Raw genomic sequence first — 6,000 nt, forward strand, 5'->3', positions numbered from 1 at the left:
GTGGGTGGCTAGTGATAGAGATGAAAAAAAAAGTATTTTAAAAAATGTTAAAAGAACACTAATTCTGAAGGGGACACAAACAGGGCGGTTCTGTTCCTACCTTGTTTTATTTAATATATGCTTTTTTAGGCTTCGTATACAATCCTCTTTTTTGTTCTTTGCATGTGGAAATGTTAGTTTATGTCTGAAGGTTACCTCAATAATAAAAAGGGAAATTCAAAAAAGAATTCTCCCAGCCACGTGTGGACCAGCTGTCCACAGGTCTTCCACTTTGTGGACCGGGAGCCCCGAGGGCACCATGTCACTGGTGTGGCAGAAGAAGAAGCAGCATTGCCTTCATAGTACACTATAGACCACCTGGCCAGAGAGAGGCCAGAGGCCAGGCTTTGGGGAAACAGGCGGCAGGCTGGGCTCAGCGGCATGTGGTGGGGGTCTGGGGAGGAGTTACCTGCTGGAGGTCTCCTGCTGCCCAGAGCAGAATAGCTGAGGGCCCTTGGACTTGCCCTGGTGAGTTCATCCATCAGCAGATGGGGAGAAGAACATTCTCTTCTCTGTTGGGTCCTCTCTGACAGGGAGGAGCCAGTAGCTGGTGTAGACGTGTGAGGCACCTGCCCAGGGCAGAGCAGATTTCAGAGTCATCAGAGAGAGGGAGTCAGACCTGGAACGGTGGGAGGAACTCCAGGATGAGATTCCCAAGACCCAAAGAGAAATGGTGCCAGTGAAGAGGAGACATGAGAGCTGTCTGAACAGACAGCGTCCTCACTGAGGATGCACCGAGAACTCCCTAATCAACTCACATTGAAAAATATACCTGGAAAGATGGAAGCCGGGCCCTCCAGAGGAGGGCGGTGGGAAGGGGCTGGCTACCTGTGGCTGCTCTCCCAGAAGGTGCAGGAGCAGAGCTCCAGAGGACTGAAGAGGTGAGTGAGCCTCATGTAGGAGAGGGACCTCAGGCCTAGAGAAGGGCCGGAAGGGGAAGAGAGCAGCATCTGTGAACTCTGGGCTAGTGAGCTTGACTCCAAGTCCAGGAGCATTCGAGAATGGGGCCTTCAAGGAATGGTTAGTGACCACGTAGAAGTTAACGAGAGGCAGCATGCACGGCTTCCCAGAGCAGCCGGGCCACACTGACCTTGTTTCCTTTTCTGACAGGTACATTAAACTAGTAAGTCAGGGGGACGCGGTGGAACTAGTGTGCTGAGCTCACGGCAAAGCCTTTCTGGATTCGCTGCTGGCTGGGCAGGAGGCTCCCAGGGGTGTGCCCCAAGGAGCTGGGCTTAAAGGCGGAGGTGGCACACTTAAGCAGTAAGTAAGTAAGTAAGTAAGACACAAGACACAGTGTTGGGAAAGAGAGCTGATGTTCAGAGCAACAGAGTCAGGATACAAAAAGATCTTGACAGGCTCGGGCTGAATCTGGTAACATGACATTTGGTAGGGATCAGTAAAAAGGCTTTTAAAAACATATTTTTAAAATTTATTTTGTTAAATATTTCCCAGTTGCATTAAAAAATTTTTAATATCCATTTTAGAAAATTTTGAGTTCCAAATTGTCTCCGTCTTTCCTGACTCTTCACCCCACTCGAGAAGGCAGGATGATGTCAATTACGGTATAAAGTGGGCTGCTAGGGGGCGCCAGGTGCACAGAGCACTGGGCCTGGAGTCAGGAAGACTCATCTCTCTGAGTTCAAATCCAGTCTCAGACACTTCCGAGCTCTGTGACCCTGGACAAGTCATTTCACCCTGCTTGCCGCAGTTTCCTAATCTGTCAAGTGAGCTGGAGAAGGAAATGGCAAACCCCTCCAGTATCTCTGCCAAGAAAACCCCCGATGGGGTCATGGAGAGTCAGACACAACTCAGATGACTGATCAAGAGCACAGCGCTGAGCCCTGAGCCTGCATTCAAAGAACGGGCTTGACCAGCACGAGGTGGGAGAGGCACGGGCAGACAGCAGTTTGAAAAATGTCTTGGGGGGTTGAGTGCTTCCTGCGAACCTGGGGGCTGCCTCCCCAAAGGCCGAGTGTCCAGGGCTGGGGAGGTAGAAGAGGCCTCAGAGGCCCCGCATCTGCCTCGTCTGAACCACTCCGTTCTAGAGATGAGGAGGCAGGCCCAGGAGGTTTAAGTGACTTTCCCAGAGTCATCCAGGTGGGAGGTGTCAGAAGTGGAATTTGAACTCAGGTCCTCCAACTCTAGACCCAGTGCCCTTTCCACGGTGCTCTAGTGCCTTGCGATAGTTTCCCCCGTGTTCCGCTGTGGCCATTGATAAGCTGAAGACCACCCAGAGTTGGGCTTCAGAAGGGGGAAGGACCTGGAATCTGCGTGGTGAAGAAGAGGCCGATGGTCTCTTCACGGCCTGATCCGGTGGCCTTTTCTCAGGCCTCACCCTCCCTGGCCTCTCTGCGTCCTTGGGCGCCCCCGATCCCCTTCTCCTCCTTGGCAGTCTGGCACTCTGTCTCTGCCTCTCTCTGTTCTCCTCCCACCTCTCTGACCTCTCCTTCTCAGTCTCTTCGGCTGGATCTTCATCCAGCTGTTCCTGTAGGTATCCCTCAGGGGTCTGTCTTGGGCCCTCTTCTCCTCCATACGACTTCACCTGATGATCTCATCAGCTCCCATGGATTTAATGACCATCTCTATGTGAAGGATTCTCAAATCTCCCTTTCCTCCCCCAATCCCTCTGCTGATCTCCGATCTCATATCAACAGTTGCTTTTCAGGCGTCTCAAACTGGATGTCCAGTAAACACCTTAAACTCAACGCGTCCAAAGCAGAACTCATCATCTGCCCCTTCAAACCCCGCCCCCCCATCTTCCCTCGAGGGCACTGCCCTCATGCTCCCAGCCTGGCATTCAGCCCAGACTCCTCCCGCCCCCTCATCCAAGGCCTGTGGACTTCACCTCTGCTGCATGTCCTCTGCCCCTTCTCTCCTCTAACGCAGCCCTCAGCCTGGTACAGACCCGTCTCACCTCATTTCTGGACGATGTCAGTCGCTTCTAGGGGTTCTGCCTGCCTCCAGTCTCTCCCCGCTCCCGTCCGTCCTCCATTCAGCCCAGCTCTGACCATGGCACCTATTTCCCTCCTCAATTAATTCCAGCAGCTCCCTATTGCCTCTAGGAGCAAATACAGAACCCTCTGTTTGGCCTTCAAAGCCTTTCATCCCTGACCCCCTCCTACCTTTCCAGGCTTCCTCCTATCAAGTGCTCTTTGACCCAGTGACCCTGTCCTCCTTGAATGAGCAAGTCCCTCCATTTCTGGGCTCTGGGCATTTTCTCTGGCTGTGCCCCATGTCTGGAATGCCCTCCCTTCTTAAGGCCACCTTCTGACTTCCTTGGCTTCCTTGAAGTCTCAGCTAAAATCCCATCCTTCATTGGAAACTGATTCCAGTGCCTTCTCACTGTTAATTATTTCCTGTTTATCTTTTTTTGTTTGCCTGTTGTGAGCTTCTTGAAGGCTCTCTCTCTCTCTCTTTCTCTCTCTCTCTCTCTCTCTCTCTCTCTCATTGAGCCTGGAGAAGAGAAGACTGGGGTGGGGGTGGGGAGATGTGGCCCCTGTCTGAAATAATGTGGAGGGGGAAACTGCCTCAGGAGCAGTGGGTGAGGGCAAGTTTGAAAGATGCCCACTGAGTCGTGACTTGGCAGGCCTAGGCCACCCAGCCTTCTCGGTTCTGGGGGCTGGCTCAAAGAAAAGAGTTCCCGGAACTCGTAGGGAAAAGCCTTCCGGCTGCTTGGAGGACTGAATGAACCTCGCAATGCAATATTCTTAGGTTTTGTTTGTTTTTATTCTGGACAGAAACACCCCCAACTTCAAGCACTTCTGCAAACACAGAAGAACACAAAGAAGATTGTGCGTGAGACAGTGACTGTCTGCTTTAGACTGCTTGCTTTTTCACAAAAAGTGGGAAATGAAGTTTATGAGTTACTTTCAAAACTGTCCTCCTTGTCAGTTCTCCTGAATTCCTTTTGTTCTCTTATGTGAATTAAAAAAATGTGTCCATGTGGGCCTCTTTTGGGCACAACTGTTGCAGCCTTCCTTCCCCAAACCCTGCTTAGCAATCAAGTCCAGCAGAATGACTCCCCTGAGAGTCCTGGGCAGTATCACCAAAGGTGAGTAACGCCCTTTATTATGGGTCCCTGAGGCATGGAAGGTTATGGCCTCAGTAACTATTCTTAAGTCTTTCTGGATTTCTATGTTGTCTGGACAGAAATGTTCTCCTGGTTCTGCTCACTTGACCCTGCATTAGGCCAGACTTCCCAGGATTCTTTCAGTTCAGTGCTATCCTGTGACATGCATAGATCCTGGCCTATTCAGCTACTTCTTGATTGAGGCCCCCTCCCCCTTAGATTTTAATTCTTGATTATATTTCTGCCCCCACTTGTAATTCTCCCTTCGGGAAGTTTGTTTTGCTTGTGATTGTCCCTCCCTGATATTATCCTCCCCCTCATCCCTCCCCTCCATTCTCTTTTGCTTCTCTGTTGAGATTGGTGTATTTCTACACCATAGTGGGGTACGTGTGAGTGTGTGTGTGTGTGTGTGTAACCTTCCTTCCTTTATCAGTGTCAGAGAAGAGGATGGCAGTGTCCTGTCTACACTTCCCCCTTCCTTGCTTTCCCCATGTTTATATTTCCTTCTTCTCTCGTGCTCTAATTGTGAGAAATAGCGAATCCCACCCCCTTCCTCCTTCCTCCTTGAATATCTTCCATTTGCCTCCTTTCTCTTCCTTCCCTTCTGGTCCTCAGATGATAGATAAGCATCCGCCTGTACGGTCTCAGCTTTTCTTTCTTAACTCCCTCGGTGGTCTGAAGAGGGAGGCTCTGAAGGTGCCTCTGTTTCTTCTCCTCCTCTTAGGATGTCAGCTATATCATTGTGCTTCATTTTCTAGGTCTCTTGTTCCTCTTGGGTTTGTGTTTCAAAGTTCCATCTCAGCTTTGGTCTCATTTGGAAGTTCTCCAGTTTCCGCTCCGCCCCCACCCCTCAATATAGGATTATATTTAGCTTTGTAGGCAGAGTTACTCTGGGTTCTGAGTCTGCATCTCTGTTGCTGTTTGGAATATCATATTTCGAAATCTTCTCTCCTCTGGTCGAAGCTTGCAGGTTTTGTGTGATCCTGATTGGTTCTTTCTGGCTGCTCACAGAATCTCTTCTATGACCTGGTCGTTCCATGATAGTCTCGGTTGTTTTTCTTCCGAGGTCTTCCTGGAGTTGGAGTTTGGAACACCTGAGTTCAAAGCCTGCTTCAGATACTGACTAGCTATGTGACTGGACAAGTCCCTTAACCGCTGTCAGCCTCAGTTGCTTCACCTGCAAAATGGGAACAATAGTTGTACCTAGCTCACCAGGGCTGTTGTGAGGACCAAGTGAGATAACATATAAAGGGCTTTGCACGCTGCAAGAGCCTATGTGAACACCAGCCTTTATTACTCTTAATAGATCTGAACAGTTTTGTGGCCCTGGAAACGTCCTCTGCATTCCATCATGAGTTTTCGGAACCCCGAGACAGCCCGCTGTCTGTTGAGGTGTCCACTGGCGTCCCTGATTTCCGTGGGGCCGCTGAGCTCTTCAGGGAGCCTCTTGCCGACCCTTGTTCTCCTCAGCTGCTTCTGCCCCTTCCCGTTCTCAACTCTTGGCTTTAGCTCTCCAAGGTATTCAAGGAGTCTTTGGGGAAAATCCGTTTTCTCTCTTCCCCTGTGTCTCTGTTTGCAGCTGGGAAGGAGTTGGGTTTTTCTTCTAGGCTCGTTTTGGGGTTTTGTACATTCCCTTTTTTTGTTACCACTCGATCTACAGACATTCATGACCCTGTTTTCATTGGTTTGCTGTCTCGCCAGTTTTAGATCCTAAACCAGGGCTTTGTTCTGGGTCAACTCTGTTTGGTCTTCTCCTGTGTCCCCTGGGTGCCTGTCAGAGTTAGGCTCCACTACGAGTAGAGGACCTTCTGAAGTCAGGACCTTGTGCCCCACCCCCACAGGTGCCTGGTCTAGCCTGGTCTCAGCATTTACTCTCTGTGGCTTCTATC

At 50.4% G+C, this 6,000-nt stretch overlaps 1 protein-coding gene across 3 annotated transcripts in view; it reads left to right on the forward strand.

The window, feature by feature from the left end:
- Positions 1–6,000, forward strand: part of PC (pyruvate carboxylase) — an 85,356-nt gene that overhangs the window by 12,713 nt on the left and 66,643 nt on the right. For 2 of the 3 annotated variants that reach the window (XM_027856018.1, XM_027856019.1), the window contains exon 1: positions 1,150–1,302. The exons of the other annotated variant lie outside the window; for it this stretch is intronic. The gene's annotated coding sequence lies outside the window, so the exon portion shown is untranslated. Of the gene's footprint in view, positions 1–1,149; positions 1,303–6,000 lie in introns of those variants that run through there. 3 annotated transcript variants of the gene reach the window in all.

This window comes from Vombatus ursinus, unplaced genomic scaffold (assembly GCF_900497805.2).
Source record: "Vombatus ursinus unplaced genomic scaffold, bare-nosed wombat genome assembly UNPS02011369.1, whole genome shotgun sequence".
In the NCBI taxonomy this organism is placed as follows: domain Eukaryota; kingdom Metazoa; phylum Chordata; class Mammalia; order Diprotodontia; family Vombatidae; genus Vombatus; species Vombatus ursinus.